The sequence below is a fragment of the Pseudophryne corroboree genome, unplaced genomic scaffold (assembly GCF_028390025.1).
Source record: "Pseudophryne corroboree isolate aPseCor3 unplaced genomic scaffold, aPseCor3.hap2 scaffold_90, whole genome shotgun sequence".
Taxonomy (NCBI): Eukaryota; Metazoa; Chordata; class Amphibia; order Anura; family Myobatrachidae; genus Pseudophryne; species Pseudophryne corroboree.
Window position 1 is genome coordinate 1,458,437 of NW_026970479.1, and position 27,344 is coordinate 1,485,780.

General features: G+C 44.5%; 2 non-coding genes across 2 annotated transcripts; both read right to left on the reverse strand.

The window, feature by feature from the left end:
- Nucleotides 1–18,886: 18,886 nt before the first annotated feature.
- LOC135044411 (U1 spliceosomal RNA) lies at nucleotides 18,887–19,049 on the reverse strand. Its single transcript, XR_010237015.1, has one exon. It is a non-coding gene; the product is annotated as a U1 spliceosomal RNA (small nuclear RNA).
- Nucleotides 19,050–19,201: 152 nt separating this feature from the next.
- LOC135044874 (U1 spliceosomal RNA) lies at nucleotides 19,202–19,365 on the reverse strand. The gene has a single exon (XR_010237410.1). It is a non-coding gene; the product is annotated as a U1 spliceosomal RNA (small nuclear RNA).
- Between the last annotated feature and the right edge of the window lie 7,979 nt (nucleotides 19,366–27,344).

The window sequence follows — 27,344 nt, forward strand, 5'->3', positions numbered from 1 at the left end:
AGGTCTCACCCTCGCCGTCCGTCCCAGAGCCGCGCCGCCGTCCCCCTCGCAGAGCCGGAAGATAGAAGCCGGGTGAGTATGAGAAGAAAAGAAGACTTCAGAGGCGGCGGAAGACTTCATGATCTTCACTGAGGTAACGCACAGCAGTAAAGCTGTGCTCCATTGCTCCCATACACCTCACACACGGCAGTCAGTGTAAGGGTGAAGGGCTCAGGGGGGACGCCCTGGGCAGCAATATAGACCTCTCTTTGGCAAAATAAATATATATGCAGCTAGGCACTGTATATATATATATAAGAGCCCCCGCCATTTTTTTACTATATTTGAGCGGGACAGAAGCCCGTCGCTGAGGGGGTGGGGCTTCTCCCTCAGCACTCACCAGCACCATTTTCTCCACAGCACCGCTGAGGGGAAGCTCCACGGACTCTCCCCTGCTTATACCACGGTAGAAAGAGGGTCTTAAAGAAGAGGGGGGCACATAATTAGGCGCATATATATATGGAAATACAGCGCTACTGGGTAAACATAAAATTATTGTGTTTTTTTCCTGGGTCATATAGCGCTGGGGTGTGTGCTGGCATACTCTCTCTCTCTGTCTCTCCAAAGGGCCTTGTTGGGGAACTGTCCTCAGATAAGAGGATTCCCTGAGTGTATGGTGTGTCGGTACACGTGTGTCGACATGTCTGAGGTAGAAGGCTCTCCTAGAGAGGAGCAGGAGCAAATTAATGTGGTGTCTCCATCGACAACGCCGACACCTGACTGAATGGATATGTGAAATGTTTTAAGTGCTAATGTAAACTTATTACACAAGAGATTAGACAAAGCTGAAGCTAGGGAACAGTCAGGGAGTCAACCCATGCCTGTCCCTATGTCGCAGGGACCTTCGGGGTCTCAAAAGCGCCCACTATCCCAAATAGTTGACACAGATACCGACACGGATTCTGACTCCAGTGTCGACTACGATGATGCAAAGTTACAGCCAAAATTGGCTAAATGTATTCGATATATGATTATTGCAATAAAAGATGTTTTGCACATCACAGAGTCCCCTGTCCCTGACACGAGGGTACACATCTATAAGGGAAAGAAACCTGAGATAACCTTTCCCCCCTCACATGAGTTGAACGAATTATGTGAAAAAGCTTGGGAATCTCCAGACAAAAAGCTGCAGATTCCCAAAAGGATTCTTATGGCGTATCCTTTCCCGCCAATGGACAGGATATGGTGGGAATCCTCCCCTAGGGTGGATAAAGCATTGACACGCTTATCCAAAAAGGTAGCGCTGCCATCCCAGGATACGGCTACCATCAGGGACCATGCTGACCGCAAGCAGGAGGTTACCCTAAAGTCCATTTACACACATTCTGGTACCTTACTCAGACCGGCAATTGCGTCGGCCGGGGTTGTAGCGCGGTGGCAGCATGGACAGATACCTTATCAGCAGAGATTGAGACCCTAGATAAGGATGCTATGTTATTGACCATAGGGCATATAAAAGATGCTGTCCTATATATAAGAGATGCTCAAAGTGACATTAGTCTACTGGGTTCTAGAATAAACGCTATGTCAATTTCTGCTAGACGAGTCCTATGGACCCGGCAATGGACAGGTGATGCCGACTCAAAAAGGTATATGGAGGTTTTACCTTACAGGGGTGAGGAATTGTTTGGGGAAGGTCTCTCGGACCTAGTCTCCACAGCTACAGCTGGTAAATCAAATTTTTTGCCTTATATTCCCTCACAGCCTAAGAAAGCACCACATTATCAAATGCAGTCCTTTCGATCACAGAGAAACAAGAAAGTACGAGGTGTGTCCTTTCTTGCCAGAGGTAAGGGCAGAGGGAAGAAGCTGCACAACACAGCTAGTTCCCAGGAACAGAAGTCCTCCCCGGCCTCTACAAAATCCACTGCATGACGCTGGGGCTCCGCTAAAGGAGTCCGCCCAGTTGGGGGCACGTCTTCGAGTTTTCAGCCACATCTGGGTTCATTCGCAGGTGGATCCCTAGGCAATAGAAATTGTTTCTCAGGGTTACAAGCTGAAATTCGAAGAGGTGCCTCCTCGCCGGTTTTTCAAATCGGCCCTACCATCTTCTCCCCAGGAAAGGGAGATAGTGTTAAATGCAATTCACAAATTGTATCTTCAACAGGTGGTGGTCAAGGTTCCCCTGCTTCAACAAGGAAATGGAAATTATTCGACCCTGTTTGTAGTCCCAAAACCGGACGGTTTGGTCAGACCCATATTAAATTTAAAATCCCTGAACCTATACTTGAAAAGGTTCAAGTTCAAGATGGAATCGCTAAGAGCGGTCATCGCCAGCCTAGAAGGGGGGGATTTTATGATATCTCTGGACATAAAGGATGCATACCTTCATGTACTCATTTATCCACCTCATCAGGCGTACCTAAGATTTGCGGTACAGTATTGTCATTACCAATTTCAGACGTTGCCGTTTGGTCTCTCCAGAATTTTCTCCGAGAATTTTCACCAAGGTAATGACGGAAATTATGGTGCTCCTGCGAAAGCAAGGTGTCACAATTATCCCGTACTTGAACGATCTCCTCATAAAAGCGAGATCAAGAGAGCAGTTGCTGAACAGCGTATAACTTTAACTGAAGGTGTTACAGCAACACGGCTGGATTCTCAATATCCCGAAGTCGCAGTTGGTTCCTACGACTCGTCTGACTTTGCTTGGGCATTATTCTGGATACGGACCAGAAAAGGGTTTATCTTCCGATAGAAAAGGCCCAGGAACTCATGACTCTGGTCAGGAACCTATTGAAACCAAAACAGGTGTCAGTGCATCACTGCACTCGAGTCCTGGGAATGATGGTGGCATCATACGAGGCCATTCCCTTCGGCAGGTTCCATGCGAGGATCTTGCAATGGGACCTACTGGACAAGTGGTCCGGGTCACATCTACAGATTCATCAGTTGATCACCCTGTCCCCCAGGGCCAGGGTATCTCTCCTGTGGTGGCTGCAGAGTGCTCACCTTCTAGAGGGCCGCAGGTTCGGCATTCAGGACTGGATCCTGGTGACCACGAACGCGAGCCTCCGAGGTTGGGGAGCAGCCACACAGGGAAGAAATTTCCAAGGTCTTTGGTCAAGTCAGGAGACTTGTCTTCACATCAACATCCTGGAGCTAAGGGCCATATACAACGCCCTATGTCAAGCGGAGACCTTACTTCGCGACCAACCAGTTCTGATCCAGTCAGACAACGTCACCGCACTAGTTCATGTAAACCGCCAAGGCGGCACAAGGAGCAGAGTGGCGATGGCGGAAGCCACCAGAATTCTTCGCTGGGCGGAGAATCATGTAAGCTGTCAAAGTCAGAAAAATATCACGATGCACACTGCCATATTTGCACCTCATATGTGTCCCTGCTGCGCATGCGTGCGCTCTCCCGTGCGTGCGCATACTCGCTGTTGCGGGCACCCGCAGGCGCACGGTATGCGCATTTACGGTAGAGATTGTGTGCGTCTAGCAGGCGACTCTTTCGTTACATATTTTCACCATATAATGCATTTTGTAAATTATGGTCCCTTTGATAGATTCTGAAAGTTTAGTTAATGTAGTATGTTCCTGGACAGAGAGATCCCTCATTGTTTGATATGAAGGGTCAGACAGGAGTAATACAGTGGTGTTTAGTATCCATCGGAAGAGTATTTAATTAGCAATATTCCGGTGTTGGTTTGAAGCGGATCAATCGCTCGTGCGAATAGTTATGGACATAAGAAGTTTATGAACATTTACTGTATTTGCACTTACTTATCCATGCGGCGGGAAACCCAGTTTCCCTCCCACCTGAGCTGTTGGAAATAGTCACAGCCCACCTGTATGAATCAACCTATGACCTTTTGTTATAATGCGAAGACGAATTCCTGTGTCCAATGAACAATGAGATTGTAGGGACCATTGAATTGTATTGTGTGTGGGGCATAAATAGACAGGCCGATCACATCCAGCACTCACTCTTCATCGGTTATCATTGCTGAAAATCGGGAGCTGGATGTCCAGAGGCGCATGCGATCGTTTCCTTTGTGCGTAAGTTTTCTCCGTAATCATATTGTCTTTTCTTGTTATTATGGGCCATATCTTTCTCTCTCTCTCTTCTCTTTCTCTCATTTTCTCTTAAACGTACTTGTATTGTATTTACTGTGTAGTTACCTGGTTAGTTAGTCTATGTTATATTGTAGTGTATGACTTGTATTGTATTAATTCTTTTGCAAGTATAACATTCATAATATATATATTAGGCGTTGGACCCTAAGCACGGTATTTGTGTATTTCTTATAGTGTTAAGTATTCTCAGAGCGTCGGTGACGCTCGAACAGCTTTTGAGTTAATAAGGTTATACAGTGTTGCATTTACACCCTATCTCTACACTAAGGTTTTACAGCAAATTACATTGTTTGTGGTTTAGACATAAAGGTTTAACATTGTGAGCGTCGGCGCCGCTCGTGATCTCCTCGTGGTCTCGAGCGTCCGCTACGCTGATAGCGTAGCATTACGGTAGTCACTCACCTATAAGTGTGCCCGATACCAACAGCGTATTCTCGTGAGCGTCTGTATCGCTTGAGCAGCCCGCTCCCGATACAGCGTCCGTTACGCTATAGCGAACCATTACGTTAGTCAGCAGCCAATAGCGTGCCTGCCTGTGATCTCTTGGCCGTGAGCGAACGTGACGCTTGAGCGTCTCGACCACGGCTAAGCGATTGTTACGCAACGAGCGTACCCTTACGGTACTCCATACGCAAATAGCGTACAGTGTTCTTAGACCTCACAAAGGGTTTTAAATAAGATAAATATTTAGCTTTATCAATTGGCGGCTCGTCCTGTCCTTCACATATCTCTGCTAGGTAATTTCAGCAGACATTATCCATCAGCAAAGGGCGGGAGATCATATTCTTCGCAGTGCTGACGGGATAAGCGTCTGTTTCGCTTAGTAAAGGGTGCTGAAGGAATCCGGGAACCGGAGGTAAGAACAACACACTAGTGTCTTTTAAAACTGTTTATTTCTATCTTGCGTACGCACACACGCATATCTGCATTTCTTTTTCATTCGTGTATTTTCATATATCACTCTCCTGTTTGCCATTTTATAATTGATAAAACGTGCTAAGAGAGATTTGTCGCTATTTCATAGTTAAAGTGTAAAAGTAATGCGTTAAGGGATAAAGTGTAAAGCACACACGCAGCTCTACCTAAAGGTAAAAGGAGAGATTGGTGTGTTGCACGGTAGACGACTGAGGATCATCTACATTGATAAAACGTGTTAGTTGTGTTACGGTGGACATTGGTTTTGTATACACGTGTCTCTAACAAAAGGCTGAGACTCGCGTACGCAAAGGCCGACGCACGCAGCGTAAATTATGCAACGGAGCGTCTGGGTACGCCCACGTAACTCAAATCACACGATAGTGTTGATTTTTAAATAGCACAATAAGCGATAAATAGCGCAATAAGCGATAAATATCGCAACAGGCGATAAATAGCGCAACAAGCGATAAATAGCGCAACAGGCGATAAATAGCGCAAATCTATTTTAAATCCGAAATTTAAATTAACAGATCCTTCTCCAAATTTACAACACATCTGGTCTAAAGAAAAATTTCTGCGCAGAAATAGAAATAGAAACAAAAGTGTGTATGTGGTGAGTGAGTGTTTGTTTTTACAATTTTGGGGATTGAACCACAGAAATCATCGAGTTCTCGTGAAGTACATACGTGTAAGTGACATACGTGGTGGCTAGGGAGGCATCTCTGGTTAAACATAAAATTTGAGCATTAGAGTGTAGCAGACCAGGAGGTCATACTGTAACAGACCAGGAGGTCAGACCAGGAGGTCGCATAACAGACCAGGAGGTCCAAGTACAGCAGACAAGGAAGTCCGCTATAGAGACAAGGCACAACACCAAGAAGGGTTGGTGCGACACCCATATAGGCCATAAAAAGCTCAGGCTGAAGGAATTCGCAGCTGCTGAATGTCGATTCCACTGGTCGCTCCGTACATAAGATTAGTTGCTTATGTGCTGAACGATTGTACCGCACGTAATTGTGTGCATTAAGTTAGTCTGACCAGTACCATTTGTGTACAAACCCGGTCATAAAACTATTTGTACATTCTGACGTTATTTGTGTAATTTTTTATTTTCTGAAGGGAAGTTCGCTGGTCACTCAGGAATTGTCCAACAACCAATAGTTACTGGAAAGAGTAAGTGTTCTTCGGATATCTCTCGCATGTTCCAGTAAATAGAGGTTCATAGGGGCCCTGGGTCGAGTACGCCAGCGCTATATCAGTGTGTGGGCGTATTGGTCGGCGTGGGCGAGTGAGTGAGGTGCTCGGTAAACTTCACCGTCAACCTATCTTTTAATATTTTGGTTTTTTGTAAGGGTTCGCTGAAGACCCTGAGATAAAGGTCAGAGGTAGAGCAAGCAACACCTGCAAATTATGGGGGCCAGTTGTTCAGGAAGGGGGCGATCAACCTCGGTTCGGGTTGATTCAGTAAACCGACCAGTCGGGTCGGCAAGGTATGTAATGTGTGAAAAATATGGTTTACATACAGAAATTTTATGTGATGAATGGGAGAGAATGACAGTACATGACGGGGAGAAATTCCCAAGAGTAGGTAGCTTCAGCCCAGAAGTGTTAATGAATTTAAGGAGGAGGATATGTCTCATTAAATCAACAAAGAGACGAATCCAACATTATGATTATTTGCAGCTATGGCAACAGGAGGGTGAAATACAGAGAGGATTGGCTCTGGCGGCGGGATCTGGCCCTATCAGGAAACTGATAGCCACGGCCCCGCCGCCACCATACATATCAGGAGAGAAATTGGTTGCGGAGAATGACGCATTAGGGGGTAACAAACAGGCACTTAGCAACTGTATAAATGTTAAGGATAATGTTAATAAGTTAACCAATGCAAGCATTAACCCGTGCAAGTTGTACCCTGTTTTGAACTTTCCCCAGGAGTGTGATCAAGAGGACGAATCGGCAACAATATCGGCGCTCTCTCTAGCAGCCACTATATCAGAAACGACAGTAGGCACGGCCCAACCCATAAGATTAGTAACAAAGCCCCCTAGCGGAGGGACAGGTGAGGTCGTATCAACGGGTAAGTACGGCACCTTACACTATGCTGAAACCATTTCACCACAGGCTGTAGAATCTACACAGAATGATGTTAGTAGACTTAATCCTGTTAGGGTAATAGCTGTTCCAAATGGGAAAACTGACACATCAGGAGTCACTCCTATCAGGAACATTGCCATGTATATCCCATTTTCCAGAATGGAATTAAGGACCATAGTGTCTGAATTCCCTGACCCCAGAAAATACTTAGTTGCTAGCCAAAAATACATCAGAGACCTAGGAAACACTTTAGAGCCCAATAACAAAGACTGGCAGATATTGCTGAGGGCATGTTTACCCTCCAATGTCGACTCAGCTCAATTTTTAGCTGACTGTGGATTGGATCTGGATGTACCTCTTACAGATGTGTACAACAAAGATAACGTAAAAAGAATAAATTTACAGTTAAAGGAGTATTTCCCAGCTGTAGCCAAATGGAATAGAATTTTTTCCATTAAACAAAAAGAGACAGAAACAGCTGCTGATTATTTTCACCGGGCATTATTAGAAATGGCAAAGTACACTGGCATAGAGGACATTAGGACCAATGCAAACCATCAAGAAGTAGCAGTATCTGTGCTAATGGATGGTTTAAAAGAAGCATTAAAGACAAGGGTACAGACCACGCAACCATGTTGGCGAGGTCTGTCAGTGGCTACTTTGAGAGAGGCTGCTATTGATCACGACCGGAATATCACCAGACACAGGGAGTCGCAAGGTGATAAGTTAATGTCAGTAAGTATACAGGCCCTGACCACAAAACAGCCTGTGTTTATATCACCAAACCCTGTGGGTAAGTCAAATGTGGTAACATGTTATTTTTGTCATAAACAGGGACACATAGCACGAGACTGTAGAGCGAAAAATTCGCAAAGATCTTACCAACCCCCTAGACAACGACACGACACACGACATTGGGAGCAAGGTCCGCAGAGACGGAGTTATGAGCCACATGCAGGAGAAACAAAAAGATACCCCCCGAACAGAGACTGGCAAACTCCTGGCAGTTCCCATTTAACCCCTTCACAAGTAGTTGCTGCCAGCGGGATTCAGGGAGGTCACCATACCCAATAGGGGTGTAGCCATACCTGTAATCTGCAGCCAGTAAAATTGATTGCAAGCCTTGGGAGTGAACCTGAAATTGCAATCAATGTAGCTGGTAAATCATTAAACTTTCTTGTAGACACAGGGGCGGCCAAATCAGTGATAAATTCGACAGTGGGCATGAGAACCACTGGTAAGACAATTCCAGCCATAGGGGTAACGGGAGTAGTCCAGCACTACCCTGTTAGCAAACCAGCCGAGATTACAGTAGGGCCTTTACATACCAAGCATTCCTTTTTGCTGGCTGCATCGGCACCGACTAATCTCCTGGGAAGAGACTTATTGTGTAAAATGGGGTGCGTCATTTATTGTACTCCTGAAGGTGTATTCTTGGACATACCTGAGAATCACGCTCAGGAAGTGCGAGACATGTTAGACTCCCCATCAAAATTAATGTCACATACCATTATGACAAATAGGACTCCATCCAAAGTAGAAGAAATGACATCCCAGATACCAGAGTCACTTTGGACTAAAGATGGACAGGACACTGGATTAATGGCAAACGTAGCTCCAGTAGTTGTACAAGTAAAAGATGGTAGGATAGCTCCAAAAATCCCACAGTACCCTCTGAAGCCAGAGGTGGAGTTAGGAGTGTATCCCGTAATAGAGCGCTTGCTACAACAGGGTATTCTGGTAAGAACGTCCAGCACTGCCAATAGTCCCATCTTCCCTGTGAAAAAGAGTGGGGGGAGGGGTTACCGGCTAGTGCAGGATCTAAGGGGGATCAACAAAATAGTTGAGAGTCAGTTCCCCGTAGTGCCAAATCCAGCTGTCATCCTTATGCAAATCCCTCCCACTGCGAAATTTTTCACTGTTATTGACCTCTGCTCCGCTTTCTTTTCGGTACCTCTGCACCCTGACAGCCAATATTTGTTTGCATTCACATACAGAGGAGTCCAATACACATGGACTCGATTACCACAAGGTTTCATAGACAGTCCAAGTATATTTTCCCAGGCTTTGCATGATTGTTTACAGTCTTTCCAACCAGAGAGTGGATCAGTATTAATACAGTACGTGGATGATCTACTACTGTGTTCTGATTCATTGGAAGCATCCCTGAAGGATACGAAACAGCTCCTGTTTCATCTTTCAGACACAGGACACAAGGTTTCCAAAGACAAGTTGCAATTATGCCAAACTAAGGTAAAATATTTGGGACACTGTCTAACACAAGGACTGAGACACCTGACCACTGATAGAATTCAAGCAATTAGAGACATGACTCTGCCAAAAACCCAGCAACAGATCAGAACATTTTTAGGAATGTGTGGGTATTGCCGTAACTGGATCCCAGGGTTTTCCATTCTAGCGTTACCTCTGCAGGAGATGGTCTCCTCAAACAAACCTGATCGGATTTCGCATACAGACGAGTCCGAGATGGCATTTGAGAGACTTAAACAGTGCCTAACGCAGGCACCAGCATTAGGTATGCCAGACTATGGGAAACCCTTTGAGCTGTACGGAACAGAAAGTGCTGGTTGCGCGGCAGGCGTCTTAACCCAAAAGCACGGTGATGCCAGCAGGCCAGTAGCATACTACAGCGCTCAGCTAGACACGGTAGCGCGATCCCTCCCCACATGCTTGCGAAGCGTCGCTGCGATAGCATTGCTAGTAACGAAAAGCGAAGATGTAGTGCTAGGTCACAACCTCACAATTCATACACCACATGCAATGTCAGCCTTGCTAAATTCTGCCCAAACCAGGCACGTCTCATCAGCGCGGTTTACAAGATGGGAATTGGCACTAATGGCCCCCGTAAACATCACCATAAGGAGATGCAGTGCATTAAATCCTGCAACATATCTCCCAGGTGTGCCTGGACAGGCACAAAGGGTGGAGGATGAGAGTGGTGGGGAAGGAGAATTTAACACACAGGAGGACACACATGATTGTATGGAATATTTGACCCAAAATTTTACCGCAAGGCCTGACATCAGTGACAACCCGCTGGAAAATGTAGATCTAACTTTCTACACGGACGGTAGTTGTCACAGACAGTCAGACTCGGGAGACTTGTGTACTGGATACGCAGTCGTAGATGACCAAGGCACCATAGAAGCGGAACCGCTAGGCCCACCTCACTCAGCCCAGGTTGCTGAACTGGTCGCCCTAACCAGAGCATGTGAATTGGCTAAGGGCAAATCAGCCAATATCTACACCGACTCTAGATACGCATTCGGGGTAGTCCATGATTTCGGAGCCCTATGGCGCCTCAGAAATTTCATGACGGCAGCTGGTACACCGGTAGCGCATGCAGCTCACATCAAAAGGCTTCTAACAGCGATACAGGAACCCGACAGAGTGGCTGTTATCAAGTGTAAAGCACACACATATAGCCAGGACCCAGTATCACTTGGTAACAGCCGAGCAGATGAAGCAGCTAAGTTAGCAGCTGGTACCCCCAGACAGACAGACACCACACAACTGATGGTATTTAATACCATCAACACACAGAAGTTGTGTGAAATGCAAAATTTGTGTTCCACACAGGAAAAGGCAGTCTGGAAGGCGAAGGGATATGGCCAGGAGTCCTCAGGACTCTGGACGGATGGACAAGGTAAACCGGTGGCCCCCAGAGCATATCTTCCATGTTTAGCTGAGGCAGCTCACGGGCTGACTCATCTGGGCAAGGAAGGAATGTGCAAGTTGGTAAGAGCATATTGGTGCGCCCCAGGATTTTCATCTCATGCAAGTAAGAGAGCAATGTCATGCCTTACCTGTTTGAGAAAGAATATCGGAAAGGCAATACCAACAGAACCATCTCATATCCCACCTGCAGGCGGACCTTTCCAGGCAATACAGATTGACTTCATTCAATTACCCCCTTGTCGAAATTTGAAATATGTACTTGTTTGTATAGATGTGTTCTCAAATTGGGTTGAAGCATTCCCGGCGGCCACAAATACCGCTATGTTTACTGCTAAGAAAATTGTGCAGGAATTTGTATGTAGATATGGTATCCCTAGAATTATCGAAAGTGATAGGGGTACCCATTTTACAGGTGATGTCTTTCAAGGAATGTGTAAGTTGATGGGAATTGATAGCAAGCTGCACACTCCATACCGTCCACAGGCGAGTGCGAAGGTGGAAAGAGTGAATAGCACTATTAAAAATAATTTGAGCAAAGTTATGGCAGAAACAGGATTGACATGGCCAGAAGCTTTACCCATTGTACTGTACAGCATCAGAACCACTCCCAGGTCCCCTCTTAATCTGTCCCCTTTTGAAATCTTGTTTGGTCGACAACCGCATGTTATGATTAACCCTCAGGATGATTTGAAGTGTAACAATGAAGTGACTGTAAAGTACCTGGTTAATATGAGTAAACAGCTAAGGAATCAAAATAATAATTTGAAGTTGGTGATTCCTGATTTACCAGATAGTAATTGTCATGACATTGAACCTGGGGAGTATGTAATGATACGAAATTTTCTACGCTCAGGTTGCCTTATTGACAGATGGGAAGGACCATACCAAGTCTTATTGACTAGCACTACAGCATTGAAAGTTGCCGAGAGAGAGACTTGGGTTCATTCGTCCCATTGTAAGAAGGTTGCTGATCCAGAGAGGTCCCGTGATAAGGAACAGACGGTAGAGGACGTTGTATCACTGGAGTGTCTGTTCCAGGAGGACTGAGGCGGCACCTGAGCATTGAAAATCACAAGATCAAAAGCAGTTGTCGATTCCCTGTTCCCTTTTATTGTTTTTCTCCAACTTCCCATCCCCTCTCCCTCAAATTATTTTCCCCCCCTTCTCATTCTTCTTCGTTTCCTCCTATAAGATGGACTTGCCCCAAGAGACTGTGATCCGGATTTTCCTGTTGACCATGATGTTGACCAGAGCAGTCTGTTCCGGCGAGAGTACCATGGAGGTCGAGAGAGGTTCTGGAATGGGTTCTGATGACAGAGATGGAGGCGTAGTTTTCCGAGAACAACATAATCAACAAGCAAAGGCGAGTATCAGAAAACGATCCGATAGCATTGACAATAGAAGGAATTGTGAAGGATTGTTAGCTGAAGAAAACTGTATCTGTAGGCTCTGTGACAACGTAGTCGAGGATGGGTGCATTAAGAAATGCCAATCCAGTTTTAATATCCACATGGACCGGCATCCCTTGAGTGACTATCACTCCTTAGTGGGTAGCGTGTTAAATCAAACAGATTGTTGGGTATGCTCTCAAGTACCTCAAGGTCATAGCAAATCAGGACTAGTACCATTTCCTTTAACGATAGGGGAGGTACTTGAGCTAAGTGGTGGGAGACCGGTGGACAGGAGGTTTAATATCTCCAGTCCTCCTAGTTTGAAGCTCCACCAATATCATGTGGATAGATCCCTCATATGTTTTAACATTTCCAATCCCCGAAAGCCGGGAAATTGGGAAGTGTCATGGAGTAACCAAACCATGACCTTTTCATATAGAGCAGATAGAATGCCGACAGATACAGAGCTTATACGCCACATAGCCAGTAGAGGAAAATCTTTCCGGTATAGGTATACCCTAGGAAGTAGGATTACGAGAGTTGGAGAGGTATCACCAGGATACTGTGCACATATCGTACAAGCTGATACGTGTACTAGACAGATGGGAGAATTAGGGTTAGGAGATTTCACATGGAAAATGTGTAATATGGTTATGTCCTACTCCGTCCCATATGTTCTCCCCGATGATGCATATTTCATATGCGGGAGGAAGGCGTATAAGTGGCTTGCCCCAAACTCTGAAGGATTGTGTTATATTGGAAAAGTATTGCCTGAGGTAATGACTGTATCACATGCCAAAATGAAAGACATACACCGTGTTGCCCAAACTCCTTATACTCACACCCATTACGAGCACGTAGTTAAACGGCACCTGATAGAAAGAACAGAGCACCCGGCCTCTGACATGATCCATGAATCCACCGGGATTCAGTTTCTACTTGCGTTAGACCTCACTCGCACCGCCAGAGGAGTGTTGAATTATAAATACATATCTGCGCTCGCAAATTTGTTAGACAATATCACAGAAATGTATGATGACACGTTTAGGTATACTGGAAGAGAACTTCAAGCTTATAAAACAGAACTAGTTCAGCATAGAATGATTCTCAATTATCTCACAGCAGTAACAGGTGGATATTGTGTCACACTGGCAACGCAGTACGGCGTGAAATGCTGCACATATATAACGAATAGTACCGAGGACCCGGTCGAGGTCATAGACCAAAAGATGGACGATATTCTCCAATTGAAGTGGGAATTTCGCAGGAGACACAATCTCACCCTTGCTGCTGTGAGTAATGAGCTGACTAGTTGGGTGTCATGGTTGAACCCGCGAAATTGGTTCTCCGGTTTAGGAGAATGGGCTCAAGGAGTTATAATGGATGTAGGGAAGTTTCTCCTATGTATCTTAGGTGTTATCATAACGATTGGCTTGATATTTAGATGCGGTCAGGCTTTAACGAAGTGCAAACGAAGTACCAGGGTGATGAGTTTAAGGAGTGAGGAAATTGTAATGCGATTTCTACGGTCCGTTTCTTTCACCTGTTTTTCCGTTTTCCTCTGAGGTAAAAAGACCCACTTGGACGAGGAATTTGATGAGCCGATATACAGACAACAGATGGATTAAAGAAGAAGTTTTGACAACCTTATACACAGATTTTTGATGAACTATGCCATAGATCCCCAGTTTCCCTAGAAATTTTAAAATTACTCTAGCCCAACACTTTTGTAAATCTATGGACATTGACAAAGCTTTTTGCTCGCACCTTATGGGCAAAAGCACAAAGAAGACTGCATTCAACAGACACCAAACAAGACCTCAATCGACGAATGTTCATTAACCTGACATAGAATACCACTGCATTTACCGTAACTATGTATTTTCTTCATCTCTACAACCTTCAGGTAATTACACACATAGTATAGGGAATACAGGCACAGATATCAGCAATCACATATTCCCCCATTCATGTATCATCAACTAAAATGTGCTCCCCATTTTTGTTACAACCAAAATCCGAAAAAAGCTCGGTAAAGTTTGACAGCCCATCCACAGACCCGTACCACGGGATAAGAAGGAATTCAAATGTATACTTCGCAATACCTCAAAGCTTGATTTAAAACACGTACGGCACGATGATACATGACCCCCCAAACATGGATTCATACACACATGCTTCTGCTATCTCACTAGGTCATACCCTTTTCCTACCTTCTCCTCTCCTCCCCTACCCAACCATGTAAATGTATTAACCCCTGACATATATTTTTCTCTTTTTGAAATGTTTTAGGAAGTGGCAGTTATTGTTGACTGCCAAAGGGTGGACTGTCAAAGTCAGAAAAATATCACGATGCACACTGCCATATTTGCACCTCATATGTGTCCCTGCTGCGCATGCGTGCGCTCTACCGTGCGTGCGCATACTCGCTGTTGCGGGCACCCGCAGGCGCACGGTATGCACATTTACGGTAGAGATTGTGTGCGTCTAGCGGGCGACTCTTTCGTTACATATTTTCACCATATAATGCATTTTGTAGATTATGGTCCCTTTGATAGATTCTGAAAGTTTAGTTAATGTAGTATGTTCCTGGACAGAGAGATCCCTCATTGTTTGATACGAAGGGTCAGACAGGAGTAATACAGTGGTGTTTAGTATCCATCGGAAGAGTATTTAATTAGCAATATTCCGGTGTTGGTTTGAAGCGGATCAATCGCTCGTGCGAATAGTTATGGACATAAGAAGTTTATGAACATTTACTGTATTTGCACTTACTTATCCATGCGGCGGGAAACCCAGTTTCCCTCCCACCTGAGCTGTTGGAAATAGTCACAGCCCACCTGTATGAATCAACCTATGACCTTTTGTTATAATGCGAAGACGAATTCCTGTGTCCAATGAACAATGAGATTGTAGGGACCATTGAATTGTATTGTGTGTGGGGCATAAATAGACAGGCCGATCACATCCAGCACTCACTCTTCATCGGTTATCATTGCTGAAAATCGGGAGCTGGATGTCCAGAGGCGCATGCGATCGTTTCCTTTGTGCGTAAGTTTTCTCCGTAATCATATTGTCTTTTCTTGTTATTATGGGCCATATCTTTCTCTCTCTCTCTTCTCTTTCTCTCATTTTCTCTTAAACGTACTTGTATTGTATTTACTGTGTAGTTACCTGGTTAGTTAGTCTATGTTATATTGTAGTGTATGACTTGTATTGTATTAATTCTTTTGCAAGTATAACATTCATAATATATATATTAGGCGTTGGACCCTAAGCACGGTATTTGTGTATTTCTTATAGTGTTAAGTATTCTCAGAGCGTCGGTGACGCTCGAACAGCTTTTGAGTTAATAAGGTTATACAGTGTTGCATTTACACCCTATCTCTACACTAAGGTTTTACAGCAAATTACATTGTTTGTGGTTTAGACATAAAGGTTTAACATTGTGAGCGTCGGCGCCGCTCGTGATCTCCTCGTGGTCTCGAGCGTCCGCTACGCTGATAGCGTAGCATTACGGTAGTCGCTCACCTATAAGTGTGCCCGATACCAACAGCGTATTCTCGTGAGCGTCTGTATCGCTCGAGCAGCCCGCTCCCGATACAGCGTCCGTTACGCTATAGCGAACCATTACGTTAGTCAGCAGCCAATAGCGTGCCTGCCTGTGATCTCTTGGCCGTGAGCGAACGTGACGCTTGAGCGTCTCGACCACGGCTAAGCGATTGTTACGCAACGAGCGTACCCTTACGGTACTCCATACGCAAATAGCGTACAGTGTTCTTAGACCTCACAAAGGGTTTTAAATAAGATAAATATTTAGCTTTATCAAAGCGCACTGTCAGCAGTGTTCATTCCGGGAGTGGACAACTGGGATGCAGACTTCCTCAGCAGACACGACCTACATCCAGGAGAGTGGGGACTCCATCAGGAAGTCTTCGCACAGATTGCAAGTCGGTGGGGACTGTTCCAGATAGACATGATGGCGTCCCGCCTCAACAAAAAGCTACAGAGGTATTGCAACAGGTCAAGAGACCCTCGGGCAGTAGCTGTAGACGCCCTAGTGACACCGTGGGTGTTCCGGTCGGTCTATGTATTTCCTCCTCTACCTCTCATACCCAAGGTGTTGATAATAGTAAGAAAAAGAGGAGTAAGAACAATTCTCATTGTTCCAGATTGGCCGCGAAGGACCTGGTATCCAGATCTGCAGGAAATGCTCACAGAAGATCCGTGGCCACTTCCTCTAAGACAGGACCTGTTGCAACAGGGGCCCTGTCTGTTCCAAGACTTACCGCGGCTGCGTTTGACGGCATGGCGGTTGAACGCCGGATCCTAGCGGAAAAGGGTATTCCAGATGAGGTCATTCCTACGCTAATAAAGGCTAGGAAGGACGTGACATCTAAACATTATCACTGTATATGGCGAAAATATGTTTCTTTGTGTGAGGCCAGGAATGCTCATACGTAAGAATTCCACCTGGGCCACTTCCTTCACTTCCTACAAACTGGAGTGAATTTGGGCCTAAAATTAGGCTCTATTAAGGTTCAGATTTTGGCCTTATCCATTTTCTTTCAAAAGGAATTGGCCTCTCTTCCTGAAGTAAGTACAAACTTTTGTGAAGGGAGTACTGCATATTCAGCCTCCTTTTGTACCTCCGGTGGTCCCTTGGGACCTTAACGTGGTGTTAAGGTTATGGTTTGAACCACTTAAAATGGTGGAGTTTAAATATCTCACTTGGAAGGTGGTCATGTTATTAGCCTTGGCTTCCGCTAAGCGAGTGTCGGAATTAGCAGCTTTATCACATAAAATCCCCTATCTGGTTTTCCATATGGATAGAGCGGAATTGCAGACCCGTCCTCAATTCCTGCTAAAAGTAGACTCATCCTTTCATATGAACCAACCTATTGTGGTGCCTGTGGCTACGCGTGACTTGGAGGATTCCGAGTCCCTTGATGTGGTCAGGGCTTTGAAAATTTACGTGGCCAGAACGGCTATAGTCAGAAAAACAGAAGCACTGTTTGTCCTGTATGCAGCCAACAAGATTGGCACCCCTGCTTCAAATCAGACTATTGCTCTCTGGATCTGTAACACGATTCAGCAGGCGCATTCTATGGCGGGATTGCCGTTGCCTAATTCAGTCAAGGCCCATTCCACTAGGAAGGTGGGCTCTTCTTGGGCAGCTGCCCGGGGGTCTCGGCACTACAGCTGTGCCGAGCTGCTACTTGGTCGGGTTCAAACACCTTTGCAAAGTTCTATAAGTTTGATACCCTGGCTGAGGAGGACCTCCTGTTTGCTCAATCGGTGCTGCAGAGTCATCCGCAGGAGCCCGTTTGGGAGCTTTGGTATAATCCCCATGGTCCTTACGGAGTCCCCAGCATCTTTTAGGACGTAAGAGAAAATAAGATTTTAAACCTACCGGTAAATCTTTTTCTCGTAGTCCGTAGAGGATGCTGGGTGCCCGTCCCAAGTGCGGACTACTTCTGCAAGACTTGTATATAGTTATTGCTTACATAAGGGTTATATGTTAGTTTTCATCGGTCTTGGACTGATGCTATGTTGTTTTCATACTGTTAACTGGGTAGTATATCACAAGTTATACGGTGTGATTGGTGTGGCTGGTATGAATCTTGACCTTGGATTAACAAAAATCCTTTCCTCGTACTGTCCGTCTCCTCTGGGCACAGTTTCTCTAACTGAGGTATGGAGGAGGGGCATAGAGGGAGGAGCCAGTGCACACCCAGATCTAAAGTCTTTCTTAAAGTGCCCATGTCTGCTGCGGAGCCCGTCTATCCCCCATGGTCCTTACGGAGTCCCCATCATCCTCTACGGACTACGAGAAAAAAATTTTACCGGTAGGTTTAAAATGTTATTTTTTTCTCTGCAACCCACTGCTAAATTGTGCTTCCTAGCTGTTTTTTATAAAATCACTTAATTAAATCTGGGAGAACAATCTTCATGACAATAGTATCTCCTATGCAAAATAAGTATGATTTGGGATAGGGCTGGGGAGGGCCGTTGCTCAGGCACATCTCTGTCAAGTAAAGGAGATTCAACTGAGGCAGCACAAGGGAACTCTCATCTGGGGACAACAACTGCAGGGAGAACACATATTTTCAGATGAACATGGGGTGGCAGAAGGCTGCCTAATACTGAAGCACCCCCAAACAACAAACCAAATGCAACAACTAGTGCAAGCATTCCTGGGGGATGGCCTGCAGCAGATGGATTTGAATATGGTGATGTCATCCAAGCAGTGGGTCAAAGTTGGCTTCAACCCTCGACTGCATATGAAAAGAGAAAAGGAGCGTGCAGGGCATGGAGGCCTTTTGTGGTGCTTGGATGACCCCTAGTTCGCATTAAGCACCCCCACCCTCCTTCGGTGTGGGGCTCATGTTGGCCATTCCCCAGCCCCTGAAGCATTCAAGCTGATTTCTTGCAGCAGCTGGGCACTGTAACAGCTCCAGAGCTGCTCTGTAAAGCAAGTAAAAGGGTGTGGGCCCTGCAGCACTACCTGTAGTTTGCATTGTGCATTGGGAGGCACAAAGTAAGCAGACGGGAGGAGAAGTCAGGATAGTGCACAAGGGTATAGAAGGGAGGGGCTCAAGAAAAAAGAAGTGGAACCAGACAGCAAACTAGGCTGGAGAGAGACCTGAGACAAAGAGATCTGAATTACATGAGAGCCGACCAGGGAAAACTCAAATTATGCAGTCAAGTTTCCCACATTTGGGGAAATCGCAGGGGCAGCACACCCAGAGTGCAATGGGTGAGCCTTGCCCTGGGAGAAGCAACTTCATGATCATAGTATCTCACCTGGCAGGTAAGTAGGAGTTGGGCTAGAGCTGGGGAGGGTCGCTGCTCGGGCACCCCCCTGTCAAGTGAAGGAGATCCAACTGAGGCAGCACAAGGGAACTCTCGAAAGAAGAACAAGGCTAGAGGAAGATCTGAGACAAAGAAATCTGACTTTTACCAGAGCTGACCAGAGGAAAGCACAAACACAGTCCCCCACTACCACAAATAATGCAGTCGAGTTTCCCACATTTGGGGAAATCACAGGGGTCAGCATACCCAGAATGCAATGAATGAACCTAACCCTGGGAGAACAATCTTCATGACCATGGTATCTCCTATGCAAAATAAGTATGATTTGGGATAGGGCTGGGGAGGGCCGTTGCTCAGGCACATCTCTGTCAAGTAAGTTGCATTTGATTTGTTGTTTGGGGGTGCTTCAGTATTAGGCAGCCTTCTGCCCTACCATGTTCATCTGAAAATATGTGTTCTCCCTGCAGTTGTTGTCCCCAGATGAGAGTTCCCTTGTGCTGCCTCAGTTGAATCTCCTTTTGGAGAAGACCTTAATAAGATTGTAGCTGATCTGGCTACTGCTAAAACAGCTTGCCTACCTAGTATGACTCCTACCACGCAGAAGGCTAAAAGTACTTTTCTTGGCCCTTTCATCCTCCAGGTAAAGCGTACCCAAGGTCAGGCATACCCAAAGCAAGCTCATGTTTCCAGACCTGCCAAGCCCAGACTGAAGCAATCCTGGGCTGCCCATCAGCCTGCTTCCAAAACGGACAAGCCTGCCGCATGACGGTGCAGGCCTCCCTCTGGGGGATCCCAGGGTGGGGGGCCCGACTTCTAGGTTTGGCAAAGAAAGGTATAATTCTAAGCTAGAGAATTCTGTTTGGAGCTCACCTTGTACTTTGTGAAGAAATAATCAGCATTGTGGCTGAGCAGATACATGTAGTGTGTGGCTGCAAACTGCATGGATCTGCTGCGTTGTAATGCTGATTCTTTTTTTTTGCAAAGTACCAATAGCTTCATATAATGTTCACAATTTTTATGCAGGATCAAATAGCTCAATAGGTAGGGTGTTTGATTAGAATTCAACAGGTTATAGGTTTGAATCCTGGGTATGGTAGTTTGAGATGTGTTATTTAATAAAGTATGTTGTTCTGACTGCCGGCATCCTATCACCTGGGATATCATACTAAATAAATGGAGTTGATAAAATTTTTTTTTTTTTTTTTAACTAGGGACAATTTCCAGATACTTCTCTTTATAACTGAGATTGCCCCCTGGAACTTCACATCAGTTGACAACTATGCATGAGTGGGCAGTGCTTGCCCTGGATCTGTCCACCCATTTATGTGCCGCCATAAAATAAAGCATGACTAACAGTTATCCTGGGCGTACACTACACAATTATCTGTCAGGCTATCTATCCAGTCTGGATGGATGGAATGAAAATCTGGTAATGTATAGGAGCAAATGTCAATTAACCATTTGCTCCCAAACACTAGAAAAGTGGTCAAAAATGGTCATTACACAAATTGGTTAAACCCAAAATTTAACCAATTTGTTTAGGGGACCATTTTTGTCCATTTTTTAGTGTTTGAGAGTAAATCGTTGATGGTCATTTGCTCACATAGATAACCGGATTTCTATTCCAACCAGCCAGTGTTGGAGAGATGGTCTGCCAGATTACATAATGCATACCAGAGCCATAACTAGACTTTTTGGTGCCCTGTGACAGAGAATTATATGCCCTCCCCCCCATTTTTGCAATATGGACAAAAGGCGCATGCCTTGTGGGGAAGGGGCATAACAAGATTGGTCTCAGAGAAAGCACATGAGATATGAAGATATATCTAGTATACTTGACACTCAATGGTTTGTGGTATTGCAGGGGTGCCCTCCTTAAATGCATATACAGTCACACATGGCATGTTTGTGTAAATGGCATATCAGCAGTCAGCACTAACTGGTGACATGCCATTTGTACAAGTAAGCCATGTGTGACTAATATATAAACATACTTTATTAAATAACACCTCAAACTATCATACCCAGGATTCAAACCTATAACCTGTTAAATTCTAATCAAACACCCTACCCATTGAGCTACTTGATCCTGCATCTATTCTAACCTCCAAAAACAGATTCAGTTGCATTTTCCAGCGTGTTTTGTTTGCGCCTTTGCAAATGTCTTACATCGACAAACTTATTTAGTACTATTTTGCAAATAGGGTTACATTGTCGCAACATTGTGTTCCCTAATTGCTTGATTTTTTAAATGCAAAAATTGATAAAGACACCTGATAATTGCTCTGTGGAGTCTTCTTTTGTGTCTACTTCTTATCTACATTTAATTCCCTACCTATAATCAAGGCATTTTTAAATGCTGGGTGCTGCCAGGACGTGAGGCCTACCTAGTCTTTAGATCTGAATTTGAATGTACTTGTGAACTAACTTAATTTCCTACTTCTAAACTCATTCCTAAATTCACTACTTACATTAATCCTGTAGTTGGGCATTTTGAGCCTTCAATTGTGGGCATTGTTTTGTGTCCAGACCAGCAGCTGGTGGTGTGCATTTGCTGGAAAGGCATCGAAGACCTCCGATATGCTGCATCTCCTGATGTGTGTCTGCCTCAAGTGGCTGTCAGCAAATGCATGCTAGACACCCCATTCCAAGCTGATTGTGACATCACGGAACATGCATCATAGAACAGGCATGCTAGAACATGGGTCTTCAACCTGCGACCCTCCAGCTGCTGTGGAACTACATATCCCAGCATGCCCTGCCTCAGTTTTAGCATACCTTAATAGCAAAACTGTGGCAGGGCATGCTGGGATGTGTAGTTTCACAGCAGCTGGAGGGCCACAGGATGAAGACCCATGTGCTAGAACCAAACCGCAGGTACATTGAATGCTAGCAAGCTGAATGTTTAAATCCTTTTTGTTCCGCAGCATTCCAATGCGGAAGATTCCATGGAACCAGAGATTATTCCATTGAGAAGGACATGCTGCCTGGATGACTGCACTGTGCAAATTAAATCACGGAGCCAGTTGGCTTGTGGGTGGCTCTGGTGACTGGGTGGTTGGGTGGGCGGTGTGTCGGAGGTGGAGCACATGCAAATGAATGTGTATCATCCAGCTAGTGAGAGAGAAAACTCATGCAGGAGTGTGCCTGCTTGTCAGTGAGTTATGCACCTTGCCAGACGTCAAATCTACATGGAGCAACTGGAGGGGACAAGAGCAGGTTTGGAAAATATACACAGAAGAGCATATATGCTGGCGCATTCTCCATGATTGTGTCAGCTTATGTTTTGGTGCACTGCACTTTCCTCCACTAAGTTTTAGCCATTTTGTTTAAACGCAAGTGTAGTTGCTTCTCGCTCTTTTGGCTGTGATATTGTATTGTGGTTGAAGAGTCTGCTGGAGGGATTGTTTTCTTCATTGGCGAGAGACTGAAGATATTCCAGGATGGAAGGCTTGGGAACACTATCCGTTTTTCAGTTGTGGAAGAGTTGAAAGACCGGATTGGACTACATTCTATAGTAAAGGGTATCTTTGTATTTATTAATCCTCCCTTTATATGTGTCTGTCTTTCAATAAAGCTTTGGGCTTGTGATTCCGTCACCCTCTTACACTCCACACCCATAGCCTTATTAACTATTGTATTGTTTAAATGTATAGTGCAGTTCATGATTTATAGTGTAGGCTGACCTGTACTGTAGTTCTTGAACTGTACTATACCGACAGCATTTGTATTGTGTTTTGGCTGTGCTGCAACACAGTACTTATGTGTGTAATGTTTATGTATGTTTTTTTGCTTCTTTATGTCAATAAAGACTGCTTTTTCAATCCAATATCTGAAAACAATCAATGTTTATCTTTGATGGCAATAGAAGTGGTATGATATTTGCTGCTTTTGAAAGGCAATATCTGATATGTCCCCTATCTGGGAACCATATATTAAATGGCTTTTCAGAAAAGGGAGATGGGAGAAGAGCTTTCAGTACTTGTAGGACCGATGCACATTTCCTATTCTAGCCTCCAAAAACAGATTCAGTTGCATTTTCCAGCGTGTTTTGGATGCGCCTTTGCAAATGTCTTACATCGACAAACTTATTTAGTACTATTTTGCAAATAGGGTTACATTGTTGCAACATTGTGTTCCCTAATTGCTTGATTTTTTAAATGCAACAATTGATAAAAACACCTGATAACTGCTCTGCGGAGTCTTATTTTGTGTCTACTTCTTATCTACATTTAATTCCGTACCTCTAATCAAGGCATTTTTAAATGCTGGCGGCTGCCAGGACGTGAGGCCTACCTAGACTTTAGATCTGAATTTGAATGTACTTGTGAACTAACTTAATTTCCTACTTCTAAATTCATTCCTAAATTCACTACTTACATGAATCCTGTAGTTGGGCATTTTGGGACTTCGATTGTGGGCATTGTTTTGTGTCCAGACCAGCAGCAGGTGGTGTGCATTTGCTGGAAAGGCATCGAAGACCTCCGATATGCTGCATCTCCTGATGTGTGTCTCCCTCAAGTGGCTGTCAGCAAATGCCTGCTAGACACCCCATTCCAAGCTGATTGTGACATCACGGAACATGCATCATAGAACAGGCATGCTAAAACATGGGTCTTCAACCTGCGACCCTCCAGCTGCTGTGGAACTACACATCCCAGCATGCCCTGCCTCAGTTTTAGCATACCTTATAGCAAAACTGTGGCAGGGCGTGCTGGGATGTGTAGTTTCACAGCAGCTGGAGGGCCACAGGATGAAGACCCATGTGCTAGAGCCAAGCCGCAGGTACATTGAATGCTAGCAAGCTGAATATTTAAATCCTTTTTGTTCCGCAGCATTCCAATGCGGAAGATTCCATGGAACCAGAGATCCTTCCATTGAGAAGGACATGCTGCCTGGATGACTACACTGTGCAAATTAAATCACGGAGCCAGTTGGTTTGTGGGTGGCTCTGGTGACTGGGTGGTTGGGTGGGTGGTGTGTCGGAGGTGGAGCACATGCAAATGATTGTGTATCATCCAGCTAGTGAGAGTGAAAACTCATGCAGGAGTGTGCCTGCTTGTCAGTGGGTTATGCACCTTGCCAGACGTTAAATCTACATAGAGCAGCTGGAGGGGACAAGAGCATGTTTGCAAAATATAGATAGAAGAGCATATATGCTGGCGCATTCTCCATGATTGTGTCAGCTTATGTTTTGGTGCACTGCACTTTCCTCCACTAAGTTTTAGCCATTTTTGTTAAGCTCAAGTGTAGTTGCTTCTCGGCCTTTTGGCTGTGATCTTGTATTGTGGTTGAAGGGTCTGCTGGAGGGAGGGATTGCTTTGTTCATTGGCGAAAGACCAAAGATATTCCAGGATGGAAGGCTTGGGAACACTATCTGTTTTTCAGTTGTGGAAGAGCACAGAGGTCGGATTGGACTACATTCTATAGTAAAGGATGTCTTTCTATTTATTAAACCTCCCCTTATATGTGTCAGTCTTTCAATAAAGCTTCGGGCTTGTGATTCCCTCACCCTCTTACACTCCACACCCATAGCCTTATTAACTGTTGTATTATTGTACAGTTTAAATGTATAGTGCAGTTCATGATTTATAGTGTAGGCTGGCCTGTGCTGTAGTTCTTGAACTGTACTATACCATCAGCATTTCTATTGTGTTTTGGCTGTGCCGCAACGCGGGTACTTATGTGTGTAATGTTTATGTATGTTTTTTTGCTTCTTTATGTGCATCGGTCCTACAAGTAATGAAAGCTCTTCTCCCATCTCCCTTTTCTGAAAAGCCATTTAATATATGGTTCCCAGATAGGGGACATATCAGATATTGGATTTCAAAAGCATCAAATATCATACCACTTTTATTGCCATCAAAGATAAACATTGATTGTTTTCAGATATTGGCTTGAAAAAGCAGTCTTTATTGACATAAAAAAAAAACATACATAAACATTGCACACATAAATACAGTGTTGCAGCACAGCCAAAACACAATACAAATGCTGACGGTATAGTACAGTTCAAGAACTACAGCACAGGCCAGTCTACACTATAAATCATGAACTGCACTATACATTTAAAGTATACAATAATACAACAGTTAATAAGGCTATGGGTGTGGAGTGTAAGAGGGTGAGGGATTCACAAAACCGAAGCTTTATTGTAACACAGACACATATAAGGGGAGGGTCAATAAATAGAAAGATATCCTTTACTATAGAATGTAGTCCAATCCGACCTCTGTGCTCTTCCACAACTGAAAAACAGATAGTGTTCCCAAGCCTTCCATCCTGGAATATCTTTGGTCTTTCGCCAATGAAGAAAACAATCCCTCCCTCCAGCAGACCCTTCAACCACGATACAAGATCACAGCCAAAAGGCCGAGAAGCAACTACACTTGAGCTTAACAAAAATGGCTAAAACTTAGTGGAGGAAAGTGCAGTGCACCAAAACATAAGCTGACACAATCATGGAGAATGCGCCAGCATATATGCTCTTCTATCTATATTTTGCAAACCTGCTCTTGTCCCCTCCAGCTGCTCTATGTAGATTTAACGTCTGGCAAGGTGCATAACCCACTGACAAGCAGGAACACTCCTGCATGAGTTTTCTCTCTCACTAGCTGGATGATACACAATCATTTGCATGCGCTCCACTTCCGACACACCACCCACCCAACCACCCAGTCACCAGAGCCACCCACAAGCCAACTGGCTCCGTGATTTAATTTGCACAGTGTAGTCATCCAGGCAGCATGTCCTTCTCAATGGAAGGATCTCTGGTTCCATGGAATCTTCCGCATTGGAATGCTGCGGAACAAAAAGGATTTAAATATTCAGCTTGCTAGCATTCAATGTACCTGCGGCTTGGCTCTAGCACATGGGTCTTCATCCTGTGGCCCTCCAGCTGCTGTGAAACTACACATCCCAGCATGCCCTGCCACAGTTTTGCTATTAAGGTATGCTAAAACTGAGGCAGGGCATGCTGGGATGTGTAGTTCCACAGCAGCTGGAGGGTCGCAGGTTGAAGACCCATGTTTTAGCATGCCTGTTCTATGATGCATGTTCCATGATGTCACAATCAGCTTGGAATGGGGTGTCTAGCAGGCATTTGCTGACAGCCACTTGAGGGAGACACACATCAGGAGATGCAGCATATCGGAGGTCTTCGATGCCTTTCCAGCAAATGCACACCACCTGCTGCTGGTCTGGACACAAAACAATGCCCACAATCGAAGTCCCAAAATGCCCAACTACAGGATTCATGTAAGTAGTGAATTTAGGAATGAATTTAGAAGTAGGAAATTAAGTTAGTTCACAAGTACATTCAAATTCAGATCTAAAGACTAAACACAAAACACAAAATAAGACTCCACAGAGCAATTATCAGGTGTCTTTATCAATTGTTGCATTTAAAAAATCAAGCAATTAGGGAACACAATGTTGCGACAATGTAACCCTATTTGCAAAATAGTACTAAATAAGTTTGTCGATGTAAGACATTTGCAAAGGCGCAAACAAAACACGCTGGAAAATGCAACTGAATCTGTTTTTGGAGGTTAGAAAAGATGCAGGATCAAGTAGCTCCATGGGTAGGGTGTTTGATTAGAATTCAACAGGTTATAGGTTTGAATCCTGGGTATGATAGTTTGAGGTGTTATTTAATAAAGCATGTTTATATATTAGTCACACATGGCTTACTTGTACAAATGGCATGTCACCAGTTAGTGCTGACTGCTGATATGCCATTTGCACTAAAACAAATTAAAATGGTAAAAGTTATTGTACTTTAAGTAAAAATAAAAGCTAAAATATCAATCCCAGTTTTGGATTACTTTAATGAACAAAAAAAAAATGCATATAGCAAAGGATAGTTTCAATCTGCCTACCTCTGGGTTATGGACCCAGCATGCTTCCATTACAGTACTCTGCTGCACATGTAAGTGCAAGAGATCCTGAAGCACTCACTCATCATGGGAAAGTACCAATGTGTTTCTTCATTGGTTGATGGAAGAAACATCTTACAAAAACTCTCCACATTATTGACTTTTTAAAATGTTTCTAGGAATCGTTCTAGATGAATGCTTATTAGCCTTTGTCAGTATGGACTTTTACAAAGTGTTGCTGTGGCGCAATCAGTTACTGTGTAAGGCTATTAACCAAAAGGTTGGTGGTTCAATCCCACCCAGGGACGTAATTGACCTTGTTATCAGATTTTGGTGATCTTTATGTAGACAAGTGAAAATTTCAAACCCCCTCTTATGGTGTAGGGTACCTGGCCTTCTCTGATGTAATCAGAGTTAGATTTGA